This window comes from Emydura macquarii, unplaced genomic scaffold, assembly GCF_026122565.2.
Source record: "Emydura macquarii macquarii isolate MOO-44397 ecotype Brisbane River unplaced genomic scaffold, CSIRO-AGI_Emac_v2 contig_1253, whole genome shotgun sequence".
Taxonomy (NCBI): domain Eukaryota; kingdom Metazoa; phylum Chordata; order Testudines; family Chelidae; genus Emydura; species Emydura macquarii.
In genome coordinates this window covers 19,008,161-19,025,568 of record NW_027131390.1, presented here as the reverse complement: position 1 = coordinate 19,025,568, position 17,408 = coordinate 19,008,161, and the positions used below count along the sequence as shown (strand labels likewise).

The 17,408-nt window shown below is 42.9% G+C and overlaps 1 long non-coding RNA gene across 1 annotated transcript in view; it reads left to right on the top strand.

Moving 5' to 3' along the window:
- Positions 1-17,408, top strand: part of LOC137153173 (uncharacterized) — a 31,030-nt gene that overhangs the window by 5,425 nt on the left and 8,197 nt on the right. Inside the window, exon 3 of the long non-coding RNA XR_010919713.1 lies at positions 1,060-1,138. This is a non-coding gene — a long non-coding RNA (uncharacterized lncRNA). The remainder of the gene's footprint in view (positions 1-1,059; positions 1,139-17,408) is intronic.

The window sequence follows — 17,408 nt, the reverse complement described above, 5'->3', positions numbered from 1 at the left end:
CTGCTCCCTGGGTTATTAAATATACTCACCTATACCAATGGAGGTAAGATGGAACCGTGGTCTGCATTCACAAGAATGATGATATTCATGCTGTTCATACTCCTTGGAGGAGATTTGGGTAATAGACCCATGTACTGGAGATGCTGTCCATTGGTCATTTAGGGTCAAATTCTGGTCTCTAACTTTAATTGATTTACTTCAGTTACTCTGTTATCACTGAGAACAGAATTTTGCTGTTATTTCCAGTGCTGTTATCCTCCTTACCTATCTGCTAAATACTTCTTAGATCTGCAGCTTTCAACTTAATGGTTCTTTTTAAAAAGCTCTGTTTATCCATCTGTCAGGGACATCCAAACCACTGAAACATTCGGGTGAACAAGAGTGGGTGATCCTTTGTGTCATCAGTGTCAGAGGACATAATTGTACTATGGTTAACTAGGGAGTTTGTTACATGGGATTTACTTGGTATTATTACACTGATACATACTAATTTAAAAATTACAAGAAGACTCTCTTAAGAGGGCCATAGCACCCCTCTTACGTGCAGCTTTACGGATGTATGCACTCTCTCACAGGTGTGTGCGTATGCATGCGCATGCACACACAACACATACGCTTTTCAAGCGGTCGAAGACAATCCTTTCAGACTCACAGCCCAAAGAACATATTTTGATAGCTAGTCTAACTACATTCCTCATAGTGCAGGAAAGTTTCACACAGCTGATGAGCACATTACCAAGTTTCCCTCCCTAATCTATAATAACACTTTGACCCTCTCCAGCCCCTTTCATCTGAGCACCTAAAAGTACTTTGCAGACATTAATTAAGCCTCACAGCACTCCCCTATTTATGATTTTCAATTTACAGATTGGGAAACTGAAGCAGATAGAGGTCAAGTGGCTTTTCCAGCACTACATTGAAAGTCAGCTAGATCCAGGAATGGAATGTGAAAGGGCTGATTCTGCTCTCATTTACACTGGCTGAGTGCTTGCAGATTCTTTTGGTACATGTATGAGGGAGAAGACTGACTTGATTCATCAATCTTCTTGCCTTCTCCAGGGATGAAGACCTTCTGAAGCATCTCATCTCTGCTTGAGAAAGGGCTGCTTATCTGAGGAATCTTTTGAAGAGTTGCAAGGTAATACTCCAGCCTAGGCCACTTGGGGTTAATTTTACCAGTGATGTGACTCAATAGAGTCATTGAAGTTACACCAGGAATACATTTGGCATCTAGACTTCAAAACAAGGCACAGGTATGTATGAGTCAATGTCGTATTTATCTGGGTCAGAGCTGTGAAACATCTGATGCAAAATTCCCTCTTCCTATAAGGCTAATTTGTGGGACAATGAAAGGGATCAAATTTCTTTTGGGATTCATGACTGGATGATGTTGCCCATTTGTGCCATGACATTGTGTCAAAGCGCATTGATCCCAACTCACGTTTGCCCCATCCATGGGAAAAACAATAAAAAGTTTGGGGCAAGGAAGATGATGGTGTGGCAAAAAGAGGACAGCTTTCTATAATAAGGGACATCCAGCTATCCCCAAATGGATTTGAAGATACATACTTGCTCTCCTTTCCAACTACTACATGACGTAATACATTCTGCTGCTTTCAGCTAAGGATTTGCTTTGATGTTGTTTCAGAACAGCATTGAACAGCATCTTCAACAAAGCACTTTGAAACCCAGTTCTGCATCTGCAAAGTGTACACATTTTCTGTGTGAGTAAGATAGTATCAAAATTATGCCAGGGCACAGCAGTGCCTCAGTCAGGCCAAGGAGAAGACCAGGCCCCAGTCCCAATATGAGTCAAACAGAGTGAAAGATGGGCTCCCCTATAATGCTCGTGATGGATAGTCAGACTGCACGAAAAGAAGGTGGGGTCGCTCTGCTTCTAGCAGCTAAACCCCAGCATGGTGAAGATACAGAACATAGAATAGCTGCAGTGTGAGCTTTCCTCACTGTTCTGTACTATCACAGCCCTGCTTAGTAATCAGCAATCTCTGCACTTAATTCCCTCTTTTCCATGGGCAATTTCATCGTGTTCCTGACTCAGCTTTCAGGAGGTTAGAAGTTTCCACTTCTTTACACCAACATTCTCTCAAGAGTGAGGAAGGCCAGTGTCCCCTGGAGGCTAAGGCCTGGTCTAAACACAGTTTTTGTACCACTATAAATATCTCAAGTAGGGGTCCTTTTATTCTTTAACCAAATAGTTATACTGGTACCTCTAGTGCGGATGCAGTGATACCAGTATAAATGTGCTTATACACATATAGCTTATTCCCCTTCCTATATGGGAATTAACTATATTAGTCTAAGCACACTTATACTGGTATAAATGCATCAACAGTTGGGGATTATACTACTTTAACTATGCCAGTTTAATTAAATTAGTACAGGTCCTGTGTGTAAGATAAGATAGTTTAGTCTGTCCAACTGCTTTCACTACATATGGCCTAGGGCATTCAGCCAGGGGGAATAAGAGTCAAAGACCAGTTCTTTGAGACAGCCTCCACAGCCCCTGCCTTCAGAAACCATTTATCAACATTTACAGTTTGATTGTTTTTCTGCTCCTTCCTACACTTACCCACAGCTTCATATAATGAAGGACTTCAGGCACAGCAAAGTCATAAGCAGCTATGGGTTTTCTTTCCTTCCTTCTACAATTTCCCCCATTTTCTGATCCCTAAAAGTCCCTCTATTCTTCTGCTAATTTTGTCATTCTGAAAAGCAGACATTAGTTCTCTTATCCTCCTGAGCCACATCAGCTCAGCAGAAGTTCAAAGTAATGGCGGCCTCTGCTGGAATTCTCAAGAAACTAATCTCTTGCCCTATTGTTGATGTTGTAATGCACATTCCAGTAACACATTTCGGAGTCTTCCTTATGCCCATATAAAAATATTTGCCTTGGAAATTCATTCCATCAATAACATTTTTGTATTTCTTATTAATTTTTTAGACGTTCACTATGACAAACTGTTCTCTTTTTAAGCAAGAAATCTAATGACAATTTATCTCTTCATTATAATCTACAAATTAAAATGTGTTTCAAAATACCAGATCACAGGGGTCTAGTGAAGTGACCTGCATAGTTCAGTATGCAAGATAATGTTCATAATGAAGGTGGTGTTACTCTTAGGGGTTGCAAGTGATGTTAGGTCTATCACTCAGGGTTTTCACTAGATCTTGATCCAAATCCTAGCATTGGTTATAAATAAAATTAGTTTCATGGCCTAATAGAAATTACAGCTGGAAAAAAGATCTATTAGGTTACTCCTTGTTCACACTCTGCTTCCTCCAGAAAGTTCAGAATGGTTCCTTAAAGCCATATATTCTAGGGCTTGTAAACTCCAGTTTTAAATATCCTAAACCACAGAGCATCCCCACTTTCCTTCAGAGACTATTCCACACATATAATAGTCTTTACCACTGGAAATTTTTCTTGCCTAAATTTTCTTTGTTTAATTTCATCCTAGTCCTGGTTACATCTACACAGAATGCCCTGAACAATTCCTCTCCCTCCTTGGTGTTTACACCCTTTGTGCAATTATTTCCCCCAACTGCCATTGTTTGGCCATAATATACACAATTTGTTGTTAAGCATTGATGTGTGCTTGGTGCTGTATGAGACACAAGTGATTTCAGGGCTGGTCGTGGTCTAGAATAGTAGGCATCTCAAGTCAGGAAAGAGGTGCATTGGCAGAGCTGTGTAGAGACCCAACCCGAGACTGGGATCAGGGTGGTTCCCCTGGGATTGGATACAGTAGTGAGTCAGAGGTGAGGTAACAGGCTGTGGTGCAGCTGAAGGGTGCCAACTAGGTTAGGCTGGGTTACCTCACTTGGTAGGAAAACCAAGGACTTGGAGGGGGAGGTGATCAAGAGACCATTCCTGGAGGAAGAATGTGGCTGGGGGCAGTGTAAAAAATCAGTTTTTGCAGTCTGCCTGGGGATGAGGTAGCCAGACGGGGATGAGGTAGCCAGACAGAGAAGAGGAATTTGTTTTGCAGAAGGAAGGCTGAGAGGAAGAGTGCAGGATGACGGGTGGTCTAAGGCTGGTGGATCCAAGCCCTGTTTAGTTTTAATCCACTCTTGGCTGAAAGAGTGGGGTGAAAGGAGGGGCTGCAGGTCATGACTGGGGTTCATTGGCAGAAATAAGGGAATGGGGCTGGAAATGGTCCTGGTATCTGCTTGCAGTGTGTCTGGCTCTCACTGTTCTCTTTCAAGAATACCATTCCACACATTTTTAAAGAAAGAAAATTCCAGTTCCCTTGGGCAGCTAATTGCTCTGTTTATCACTTGTCTGCTATCTGTGTGTCTGCAGCATATAGGAACCAACTGTCTACGCTGGGTCCTGACACCCACATTTAGTGGACTGCTCTATAGCTGGGCAGCTATTGGGGGTCTTAAATTTCACATAAAACCATGGTGGCACTTTTAAGGCTGCTTTAGCAATGATCTTCTAGAGCAAAACTTGTCCTCCTCTGTAGTCCATAAAACATCAGGCCTGTCCAGAATGTTAAAACCGTTGCTAAGGTGGCATCACAAAAAACAGACCCCAAAATGTCACTTTGGGTTGATACAGAGGGTAGGAGGGGAGTAAATTAATTTATCTAATTTCTCTGTTGTCCTCCTCAAACATTCCTTTGGAGGCCTGAAACACAAGCAAGGCCATTCCTGCATAAGGCCCATGCTTTTGGGGACCCTTCGGGAGCCTCAGCAGCTTACCCAGGAATTGGATAGCAGTAGAACTGGACAGAAAGCAACACGGCCCCTGATTTGATTTTATGTCCCTGCCAGCTTGGATTCTGTATATCATTAGCTTGACCCTGCCTGGAGGTGTCTTGTGCTGTGTATCTCATAAGGAAAATATTATGTGTGCTCTGCACAGGGCACGAATACAGCAATTAATGAATTAATTACTTTGGTGAGTAGCCCTCCTATGGGCTAAAATAATGGAGTTACATGAGAAATGACTTTGGCCCAACAGGTCTATTCCGATTGGCCAGCGTTGTCTGTGAGTGCTCAATCATAATATATTTTTGCAACTAATGTTCTAACCTGCACCTGTGTCATAGACCCTGTACTGGTAACAGCTAAAAGAGCTCTTCCTTTAACTCTCATCATAGGGGGTCTGTGCTTTTGTAGAAGTAAGAGCTCAATTCTTTCTCTGTTATCCCTGTGAAATTCTGAGACGCCATAGTGCTTAGCATACTGGTGAAGCACTAGGTGGTCACAGATTTGCTAAATGTTAAATCAGTTTCTGTATCAGCTATGTAAGTACTGCAGTCAAGAGAGGCCGATTGTACCAACAGGTGGCCTACAGTTTCCCAGCTCAGTCTTGAAGGAAAACTAGTTTGCTTTGGTTTACATGATTTTATTAGCTTTGCTGCACAGATTCATATGCGTAGCTATCCAGTCTAATCTTCCTTAGCCTCTGTCCCCTTTCACCAAATGTGTGCTTGTGTAAAACAGGATCTAAGGGGACTATTGGTCCATAGTGTTACAGGCTTCTGACCAAGGGATCAATCCACAGAACAAGGCTTGTTGTTTTCCAGAGTGATGGTTGTTCTAATCTGACTAATTTGATTTGTTTTCTAAATTCTGAGGCTTTATGTGTCTTTAATTGTACTTTGTAAGCCCAGTGGTCATTTCCAGTAGGGATCAAAAGAATCCCATCAGATTAGGGGGGCTTCATAAACAGCCATTCTGGGACCTCTTTCAGGATTCAGAGACACAGACAAAGCTGTGTCATTAGCCAAGCAGACAGACTCCATGATTTCTCCACCCCGACCTTCTAACCATTGCCTTCTTCACACTTGCATGCAGATATCCACACAGGCCTTGTATCCCTTTATGATGCTAATGTGCGCTGTCAGCATCCTGCAGTGACTAAAGCTGGACAACTAAAGAAGGATTTTGTAAAGTTCCATCCTTGAAGTTACAGAAATTAGAGGTGGAAAAGACCTATTAGGTTAATCAGACAATGCAGGGTTATTCCCTATAGCACATTTTCTAGTGTTTTTAGGCATTTTTTATTAGTTCTATCCATCATTTTTCACAGGTCATTTCTTCCTTCCTTCTGCCGCTCCAATTTCCTGTGAAAATTGTTTGATTTTTTTCAACCAAAATCTCAAAAGTTTTAGTTTTTAAAAAAATGTTTTTGTTTTAAAAAATGAGGTTTTGGTTAAAATGTTGTTTTTCGCAAACCACAATACAAATAAATAATCATATTAATAATTAATAAATAATAGAGCAAAAGTTTTTTCCCTTTAAAGAAATCTTTGTGCGAGAAAAAAGACCATAGGATTAAAATACAGGAAAATATAGTGTGCAAGTTTCACAGACCTCCCATCCCGAAAATGCTCTCCCATCCCTAATAAACATCCTGCTAAGCACCTCCAGCTCCTCTTGGAGTCCATGGTACTGAGCATATCTCAAGATTTGGCCCAACCTATACTTCTCTGTTGCTGTCCATAACCACAGAATGAATAGTCATGGCCATATTTCTACACACTTCACAGTTGCAATATATTTAATGTTTGTCTTAGCAGTCTGCACTTCAGTTTCCCCAATTGTAAAACAGGATAATAATGCTCTCCTGCCTTTTTAACATGCTTTGAAATTGTTGCCGGGGGGGGGGGGGGGGGGGGGGTTCCCTACACCCTTCTGAACTCCACCATCCCCCTAGTGGTCGTTTTCCAACCCACTCACCCCACATAAATTTGACCACCCCCTCTAATTTCAATTCCTGGGGAAAACATTGTGGAGGCTATATGGGGACTAAGTGTTAAATGGCTATTTTATTTTAAACATTTGGCAATTTTTAGGAGCACGTGACTTTGCCATTTATCGCCTAAGAGCTCTGAAAAATTAGCCTAAATCCCTTACAATGAATAAGTCTTTAATTCAGGTTCCCCCCAAGACAGAAAAGTGGGGCCGGGAGGAGGGGATGGTGGAATATTCACTTAAATGCAAAGATTCGTGTTGTTGGTTACAACTGCATTAACCTCACCTCAGGAGTCATGACCTTGTGCTGACCCTGGCTGGGAAGCAACAGCTCTCTGCAGTACAAAACATGAAAGTGTGGGAGGTATAAGTACAGTGGAGGAAAAAGGAGTGGCTCTTCATGGAGGAGGCTTCCAAACCTATTCAGACAAGGTGCCTAACAATAGCTGCAGAAGGGCAAAGCAGAGGCCATCTCCACCCAGCCACTTACTTACCACTGTGCTGGAAAAGCCTTTCATATCCAGCTGCAGACTGACCTGACCTTTCACCTGCACGATTCCTTTTAAAACGCTGTGATAAAGCAAAGAGAAGAGGTTTGGCCACATACAGACGGCAGTCTTTAGCGCTCCCATTTTTATGCATCCTCCTCCCGCTACATAAAGCCTTGTGTTAATCGCAGCAACTTGTGCAGAAAACTAGAGAGAGGGCTGGAAACTCGGCTTCTACCCCACCTGAATGTCAGAAAAGGGTGGGAGGATAGAAAGAAAAGGATTTTGCAAATTCAAATCTTCAGAGTTAAATCCACCCTACCTGGTTAATTTTGCCAGAAAGAGCCAATCCATGATGGCAGAAATCTCTGCAAAGTAACAGATCTAGTATTGCTTCCATCATTTTGGATTGAATTCTCATGAGAACAGCTTGCATGATTTCCCAGACATCTAATCTGAACCGTAGGTTTGTTCAGCCTTCATAAGAACCTTGATCCCTAAACTTAACACAGTTCTGAATCCAAACATTGCCTCCTCAGTTGATCTCTATACTGACAACTAGCACTACCTAGCTGTAATCTTTACAATGCTAATGTGACTTATGGAGCTCCATTACATCATACAAAGAACCAGCCATGATATTCTGAGCAAAGCTTTGGGTTGGTGACTAGATAAAAATGTGATTGATGGAAAATATCCATCTTTATAGCACAACTCCAATCCCTTTTTGCAAATTTAGGATTCATTAAATGAATGTACGTCGAGCCTCAATATGGCTACATAAATAAAATGACCCTTTTTTTCCATAGATATGAAATTATCACTGGTGGAGGTCAGAAATTATAAAATGTCAAATTGAAGATGGGAGAATATATTCATATAAAATAGGAACAAACTGGATTTTTGTCCCAGACTTGGACCAAACCTAAGATTCAAACCTGTTCTGAGATTCAAAAGTAGGGATAATTTTCCATCTTCACATAGTGCTCTGCACTTCTTGGTTCCAGCTGGAAGCCAACCTATTACATATAATACGAAATGCTGTTTTTATGAGATTTCCAGCCTGGTTTTAAAGTTTGAATAAACATGTGAATGTTGGGTGTTTATTCGAACTGTATTGACTCTCAAATCTTCTGAGGATCATAAATTTCTGTGCCAGATACCATAGGAATTGCCAAACCATCAGATCAGTGGTTCATTTAGTCAGGTTTCTTGTCTCCAGCAGTGGTCCATGCAAGGTGCTTTACAGGAAGGTCCAAGAAACTCCATAATGGACAATTATAAAATAACCTACTTTAAGAAGAAGTTTCTTCTTATCTGCAATCAGGTAGTGATTCACTTATGCCTTGGAGTATGTGAGTATTTGAAAGCATGGCTTTTTCAGAACTTGCAGTGTGAGTATGAGAGGGGTGCTAACCATTAGCATTTCAAAAAACATGTGTTAGGCCCCCAAAAAATCATGAGACAAGTTTAAAAATCATGATTGGCTTAATAATAATAAACATTGGATTCTTTTTATTTGCCTTCTGATTTTTGAGCTGTTAGGAGTCACATTTCAAGTTTTTTCTCCAAACTGCAAAGACTGAGGAGCTGGACTATTATGAAAAACACCAAATATTGTGAGACTCACTAGAAAATCAAGACAGCTGGCAATATTATAATAAAGAAAACTCTGAAATGAAATTCCATACAGTATCTTTATGCCAGGCCAGAAAGGTACCAGATGTGTATAGGCACAGAATCTCGAAGGGGGCTGCATCTGTTGTTTGATCTCCAGAGGTCAACACCAGATAGGCTTCCCCTTTGAGAACAGCCAGGGCCAGCTGTGACTTGAGCCACCCCCGCTTCCCTCCGCAGCTCATTCATTCAGCTCAAGACTGCTGGCCCAGTGTTCTGTTTACACGTTCCCAAATTCAAGGAGGAAAAGTGAATATCAAACAGGCCTGCTCTCTTTTGATGTAGCCAAGGGATGATGTCAGGTCTGGGTAGAGGGGTGGGGGTGTGCCTTTGAGCCTTGTTTGTCTTTCCCTGATCCTTCTGTGCAGGCCTTTAACCAGCCATCTGGATCTTCAAAGACTCCAAGCCCAAAGCTGCAGCTTCTTTTGAGCTGGCATCATTACCAGGCCTAGGTGTGGGGTGGAGTGAGAGGGAGCGAATGTTCTTTTTCCTTTCTACATCTCTTGTGTCATATTTGCATGGGGGTTGTGTTCATAGAGATTTCCTTTTTCTTTGGAAACCTGCACAATCTGGCTGGCATGGCTGTGGTAACTATCCAACAGGAAGTACAGAGGATTCTTTGAAATAGGAGAGCTGGTGCAGGCAGTCTTACCCTCTGGAATTCAGATTCTTCTTTACAGTGGAGTGAAGTTTACAACATGCTTCCTTTTCCTTTATGCGGGACTCATAAATACAGATGTATGAATGGCACCATGGACAGAGAGGGCAATAGCTGCATTGTTTGTAATTTTATGAAGGGGAGGGGCAGATGGAAAGGGCTTGTATGTTTCTGAGAAGTGAGTTAGGGCTCCGGGTTTTCTTCTAAACTGGTTTACACAGTGCTGTTTTGAATGAATTTATTATTTATGATCTAATAGCTTTGGACTCTGTTCCCATCACTTACACACTATCCATATACTATCCACACTGGTGCACACAAGCTCACTTACTCTGGAATGGGAGTGTAGTTTAGGTGCTTGAGTTTAGGGCTGAGAATCTGTCACGTCCAAATTCCATTCATTCTAATTCTGCCACTATTTTGCTCTGTGGCCTAAGGAAATGATCTAAAGAGACACCATCAACCTGAAGTCTGTTCAAACTCTCAGGACTTATTATTCCTTGTTATCCTAGAGTTCTCCATGTATAATGTGTTCCTTGTAGAAAATTATCTGTATTAGGGATTGTCATATAAATAGTCTTGTTTTAAAATAGAGTAAATCCTCTTGTTTTAAAAGAGAGACTAGTTACCCCAACTCATCCTGCAGGTCCCCCAGGAAAGGGGGGCCCCCAGTTTGGGAAGCACTGATCTACAGTATTTGTCATCAAGGGAAAACATTTATATTAGTTCATTAGAGGGGTGTTTTTATGCTTGCACTTTAGTAAGGGATGCTCTTGAAATACACCCTCATCCTTTCTTTCTCTGTTTTAACACCATAATTAAGTCAAAAGCCAGCTAATGACTTTATTGCTACATTCCCAAATGTTGTCAGGCTCTGCCCTCTACAGTTAAGTGGTTGAAACTACTACAGGAGGGGATGAAATCATGATGAAAGGCAAAACTAGTCAGAATGTTCAGGGGATTATTTTTTGCATTTTATTACAGGTCCATGTGAATAAACATTACCATGTTTTGTAGATTTTGTTTAAACTGTGAAGAATAGGTCCCTTATGAACTGAAAACAAGTAAGAAGTTCTCAGAGATTCAAAGTTTGAAACTCAAATTGTGATATTTGACATTGAAATCCCATAGCAAATACACAGGCAACACTCCCACTGGAGTATATGAGATTTTGGACTGTGTCCTTTTATTTTGGAAAAAAAGTGGGCCTGATTCTAATCTTACTCACACCAGTGTAAATCAGAAGTAATTCCAGGAGAAGTCAGTGGAGTTAGTCTGGTCCTGTGTACCCCAATGTATCTTTACAGGCATGCATGGCTGGAACTGAAGGAGGGTGGCCAAGACCCTCATTTTCACTGCAGCAGTGGAAAGTGCTCCTTTTTTTTTTTCCCCCCACCACGGGGGCTTGGGCCACTCCCACGTCCTTTTTTATTAGAAAAAAATGGCTTCATTGTGCTTCAGTGCCTTGGTTAAGAAGATGTCTTCTGCCCAAGGACAATTCAGAGTCCTGGAAAAGCCATCAGAGCATAATGCCGTCCTGCTGCCTTCTGCAGGGAAAGAGCTGTTTGACTGGGGGCAGTTAGATGGGGATGGTTCTAAGGATCCTGGCCACTGGTCCTGACATAGTCCTGCAGCTTCAGAGCAAGAGATTTGTCATGCGGGATGTTCACTTGCTGTAGACTCGATGCCAGGTACAATGGGTAGGGCCTCCCCAGCGCATCCTGCTGTCCGTCTGCCTGGGCAGCGTCAGCCGGGAACTTCTGCCAGAGAGCAGCAGCTTCCTGCCTTCGGTTCAGCTTTCACAGAGCTTGCAACAGGTGAGAGACAGCAGCAGGATCGCCTGGGGAAACTTGCAAACTGCGCTGGAAATTCATCAAAGCTTCTTTGTCCCGACCCAGCTTCAGGAACTGGGAGCCTCGTCCAATCAGAGCCAGCAACCTGATCTTCTGCAGCACCGACACTTTTGACAGGGCATCTGCCATCATCTCCTCACTGCTTTGGCTGCTGCCTGCGCTCACGAGCTGGACTCCCAGGAGGACATTAAGGCACCTGGTGAACTGCGTTATGGCTTCCTTGCTCTCCCCCAGCCTGGTCCAAGCCCGGCCCTGGTGCTCCTGCTGGGCAGACACAGGCTCCAAAGCAATCAAACCATCCACAGGGAGAAGGAGAGCTGCCCTTGCTGAGATTCAAGAAAGTGGTTGGGTGAGGTGTGGAAGCCATTTGATTTATTGACTGACATTTTTTTTGTGACCCTTTCCCTGCACCCCACAGAATTTCCTGTGGGATTCAATTTGATAGATTCAATCTCAACACCATGGAGCCTAGAAATCTGTTTGCAATGGAAAAATGTGGAAAAAGGTGGAATTTTTGTTTTTACAGAGAATCTTTAGTTTTTACATTTTGTGAAAAAATAAAAGCATATACAGTGGAACCTCGATTATCCAAACTAATTGGAACTGGGGCCAGATCAGATAATAAAACATTTGGATAATCAGGAGAATGGGCAAGGCTCTGGCTGTCAGCCCAGGCAATGGTGCTCTGGCTATTAGCTTAAAAACTGTAAATATATCAATAAACATTGTGTTCAACTTATATGTATATATGTTGTGGCTAGGGAAACTAAAGTTCAGCGTTTCATTTTAATAATGGAAAAACACGGATTTTTATGGGGATTTTTTATCAGAGAATTTTGGGTTTTTTATCATGGAAAATGAGGATTCCTGTTCATCACTCACAGAAACATTGTAGCCATGACTCAGCCTTGTCTGACCTTGCTGCCAGGTCGCCTTTCAGCATTTGAGGGCTATCTTCAGCAGGGGCAGATTTTTCTTTATTTTTAGCAGTCACAATGGGGAGCCTACGATGGAATGGCCCAAGTCCCTGCATTGTGGAGAGTTTAATGTTAAACGGGGTTACCCCATTTTTAAGTGTTCACCAGTGGCTCTTTTTCATCCTTAAGAAGGCAGTGTGGACAGGACAGTGGAGTTGGTATCCTTGGCTCTGCCACTTGGTCAAGTAACTTCACTTCTCTTTCCTTTCCCATCCTTTGTGTTGCCTGTTTACCTTGTAAACTATTTGGGGGCGGGGCCTCTTTTACCATGTCTGTATGCAGGGCCTAGCACAGTGGGGCCCTGATCTCACTTGGATCCTCTAGGTGGGGCTGTAACATAACTAATAATAAACCCCAAACATCCAATGTGCAAATGGAGTCTGGCCCCTCTGTGCGTGGCTCCGTTCGTTGCTTCTGGTAGATCCTGCTCAGCTTTGTACAGTTCTGTTCCATATTATGATTCTTTGTGGACTTACAGTGCTTGTCGGGGATGTACTTTCCAGGTAAAGTTGCTGGGTAGTAACAGATTTAGACCAAACTGACTGACAAAGGGATGGCCCTCAAAACTGATTTGCCAGCTCATATTTGAATCCTATAGTTGTTTCTATCCATAGATCTCAAGGGGGTTTACAAAGAATGGTAAGTATTACCCCCCATTTAACAGAGAGGCAAAGTGATTTGTCAGAGGTCAGTGGCAGAGCAACTGCAGACCACAAATCTCCTGACTTCCAGTCTAGTGTCCTGTCTACTGCACTATACTTTAAAACTAAACTTTTTAAATTGTTACGCATGTCTGTAAGAGCATGTATGCTCCAAAAAGAAACTTATTTTTGCCTAATCTGTGCCACAAAACAGGTGATTGGGGCATTCTGGTTGATCAAGGCCATGGTTTTATGAGATTTTTGTCCTTAGAGAGCCAGTTTATAGAACTTGGAGCCTTTCAAAAGGCTTGGTTTAGTGATTGCATTTCAAACTCTGGCAACTCAAGTAGGTAAGAGACCATATATTACTCTTTTTCCACCATCCAAGATGCAACAGTGTTCTGCTATTGCGAGAACTGTAATGATAATATAATGATCATTATGAAAATCCATCATTCTTTTGGAAAGGACTATCTTTAACCAGCCTTTGGGATTTGCAGAGCTGTAGAGAGACTTGACTTAGATTCCTGGATCCTTTTCTTTCCCTAGCAGCTTCTAGAATTAGAGATATGGAACTGCAGAAAGCTAGATGGGCCTTGTTACTCTAAGCCAAGAATGTATTAGTGAGTTGTATCACCTGCCAAGGAATTGGTTCACCCAAATCATAGACTTCGGCCTAAAAGTGTTTTGGAATTCCATGGGATCAAAGTACAACAAGAGAAAACATTTCCAAGTGGAAAAATATAGGGGTAAGTTGGCGGGGGAGTTCTTGTTTGATTATATCAGTGAGGCTACTATGTGCATGAATAAAAGAATTTCAAGAAGAAATGGATTGTTCTGAGCTCTAATTAATTAGAGGGGGACTTTACATCCCCTGTATTATGTAAATAGTTTTATTGTCGCTTTTACTGTCTGTAAAGTTTTAGGGAGAAAGTGGTACTCTTCTTCAAGAGCTCTTTGTAGCTCGAAAGCTTCCCTTTCACTAACAGAAGTTATTTAAAAGTTAATAAAATATATTACCTCACCCATCTTACCTCTCCCATATCGTGGGACCAACATGGCTTCAACAACACCGTAAAGCTGTAGTAAGATATATGTACAAAAAAAAACCCTGATCTGAAAAAAGCTAGACAAGAATTTCTGCATTTCATAAATGATTCTGAACTAACTAGCTTTTCCTAAAACTATCTATTTCAATGAAAATTACTGCAGAAAAAAACAGTCCAAACTGAAATGTATCATCTAATGACTCTTGGCCCAGGTGGTATGACTTGCAGGGGGAGGACAAGTATCCATGTCATAAAATCTACAGCTACAAATCATGCTGCTGGGTGACTGTCTGCTGGGATGCCGAGGACTGCACGGGCATGGGGGCTGACTTGCCGAGGTGCTGAGCACTCACAGCTCTACTTGACTTCAATGGGAGCTGCTGAGGTGCTCAGCATTTCTGAAAGTCATGCCCACACCGATTAACCTTCAATCCCACCCTGAAAAAGTGACCTTTCCTGGTCAGGGATGAGGCTCATTGGTGGGGGGGGGTGTGTGGAGGGGCAGTATTTGGAGAAAGGCTAGATGGATGAAGTAGAGGATACTGGATCAAGAGAAGACTTCAGTCAATATGGCAGCTGTCACCAGTTCTAAGCAGCTTCCTCCTGCTACCCATACTCATGTAGGTAGTCCCATTGCTGTCATTAGACTGTTAATGTGAGTAAGGGCTGTAGGATCAGACCCCATGGTCACAGGCAGACAGAAATAAACATATTGTAGTATAGAATCGTAGAAGATTAGGGTTGAAAGGGACCTCAGGATGTCATCTAGTACAGCCCCCTGTTCAAAGCAGGATCAACCCCAAGTAAACCATCCCAGCCAAGGCTTTGTCAAGCATCACCTTAAAAACCTCTAAGGATGGAGATTCCACCGCTTCCAGTGCTTCATCACCCTCCTAGTGAAAAAGGTTTCCTAATATCCAACCTAGTCCTTCCCCATTGCAACTTGAGACCAATGCGCCTAGTTCTGTCATCTACTACCACTGAGAACAGCCTAGCTCCATCCTACCTGGAATCCTCTTTCAGGTGGTTAAAAGCTGCTATCAAATCCTCCCTCATTCTTCTCTTCTGCAGACTAAACAAGTCCAGTTCCCTCAGCAGCTCCTCATAAGTCATGTGCTCCAGCCCCCTAATCATTTTTGTTGCCCTCTTTTCAATTTGTCCATATCCTTTTTGTAGTGGGGGGCCCAAAACTGGACACAATACTCCAAATGAGGCCTTACCAGTGCCGAATAGAGGGGAATAATCACTTCCCTCAATCTGCTGGCAATGCTCCTACTAATGCAGCCCAATATGCCACTAGCCTTCTTGACAACAAGGGCATATGGTTGACTCATATCCAGTTTCTTGTCCACTGTAACCCCCAGGTTCTTTTCTGCAGAACTGTTGCCTAGCCAGTTGGTTCCCTAGTCTGTAGCTGTGCATGGGATTCTTCTGTCCTAAGTGCAGGACTCTGCACTTGTCCTTGCTGAACCTCGTCAGATTTCTTTTGGCCAATCTTCTCATTTGTCTAAGTCACTCTGTATCATATCCCTGTCCTCCAGTATATCTACCACTCCCCCTAGCTTAGTGTCATCTGCAAACTTGTTGATGTAGTAGATATATATTAGGGTTTTATCCGCTGTGACCACATGCAGGAATTGAAGTTATTATGCAGGCTGGCATTCACCCCAGTGCAGAGGATGCACAGAACTCTCTGCATTGCATAGGCCCCACATTAAGGTCTTAAATGATGCAAGAGGTCTTGTGTGAGCCTTCTGTTGTGGGTGGCATTTGCCCCTCAGTGGATAGCATATTAGCTCCTAGGAGCAACAAGGTCTGTGTTTAGTAAAGGAAAGAAAATACAATGTTTTTAAAAATTGTCCTATACACCTACAACTGGGACTGACTTTAGAGTTCCTGGTACCTCAGACAAGAGAAAGGCTGTGCTTTGAGGAGATCTTTACTAAGCAGTGGTCTGGCAGGAACTGAAAATGACAATGATGATGGAGGCAATATGCACCTTAGCAATTTTAGCTCATCACTGGGCACTGTTGCCTGCACTTTGCTTACATAGTACTGTAATGCACATATACTACTGTCCAATTCCATTTTGAAATGACAGAAGTCACTGTGAGCTTTGAGCACCATCTAATAGATAATTTATTGTCACATTAAATTTACCAACCTCCTGAGCCCTAAGCATGAACAATGATCAGAGTTCAAAGGTCAGGATCAGATTGAGAGGAGAATCAGAGACATTAAAGTAAACCTTAAAGGGTATGGAGCAATACGCAGAGCTGGTCAGAAAAACATTTTTCAGTGGAAAAAGCTGTTTTTGTCAAAATCAAAATGTTTTGGAAAATGTGTCTATTTCAATGAAAATTACTGCAGAAAGGAGCAGTGGAGGAGTCCTCCAAAGCATCCTAGAGTGGCTGAAAGGGAAGCAGCCAATCAGAGAGGCTGCAGGCAGCAGCTAATCAGAGCCTAGGAGAGCCATATAAAAGGAGCTGCAGTGTCAGAGACAACCAGTTCCAGGCTGGAGCCAGGAGAGTGTGGATGGTGCGCCTGGCTGGCCAAAGGTGACTGCAGCACCATGGACAGCTCAGTGCTGGCAGGGACCAGGAGAGTGAGGAAGAGCTCCTGGCTGGCTACTGGGCCTGAATTTAGGCCTGGCCCACACTAGCACTTATGCCAATGAAACTTATGTCGCTCAAGGGTGTGAAAAAAAATCCCCCTGAGCAATATAAGTTTTGCCAGCATAAGCACTTGGGTGGACAGTGCTAGGTCAGTAGCAGACGCTTTCCCGCTGTCATAGCTACCGCCGCTCATTTAGGTGGTTTTACAATGTTGGTGGGAGAGCTGTCTCCTGTCGACATAACGCAGCTACACAAGCACTGTTACAGCGACACAGTTATATCAATACAGCTGTGCCCCTGTAAGTTTTAAGAGTAGACTAGCCCTTAGATGAGCCCTGAGGTAAGGGTGAAGCTTTGTCGAAGGCTGGGGCTGTGGGGAAGTGGCCCAGGGAATTGAAGGCAATTTCGCTAAAGGAACATGATGGTGGGTGGCTGCTATTCTTAGGGTCACTGGGCTAGGAGCTGGAGTAGTGGGTGGGCCTGGGTTCCCCCCATAGGCCACTGCGGAAGTGAGCCTACGGTTGAACTGTGATACACCCCCAGAGGGGGAACTGAACAGCTAAAAGACTCAACTGGAGAGCTGGGGCCACAACAGACTAGAGAAAGTGAAACCATTACCTCCAGGAAGGAAGCCCTGCGGGTGCGACCTGATACCAGAGCTGGGACTATTTAAAGACCACAGACACCCAACCAAAAGTGGGTGCTATGCTGTTACACACAC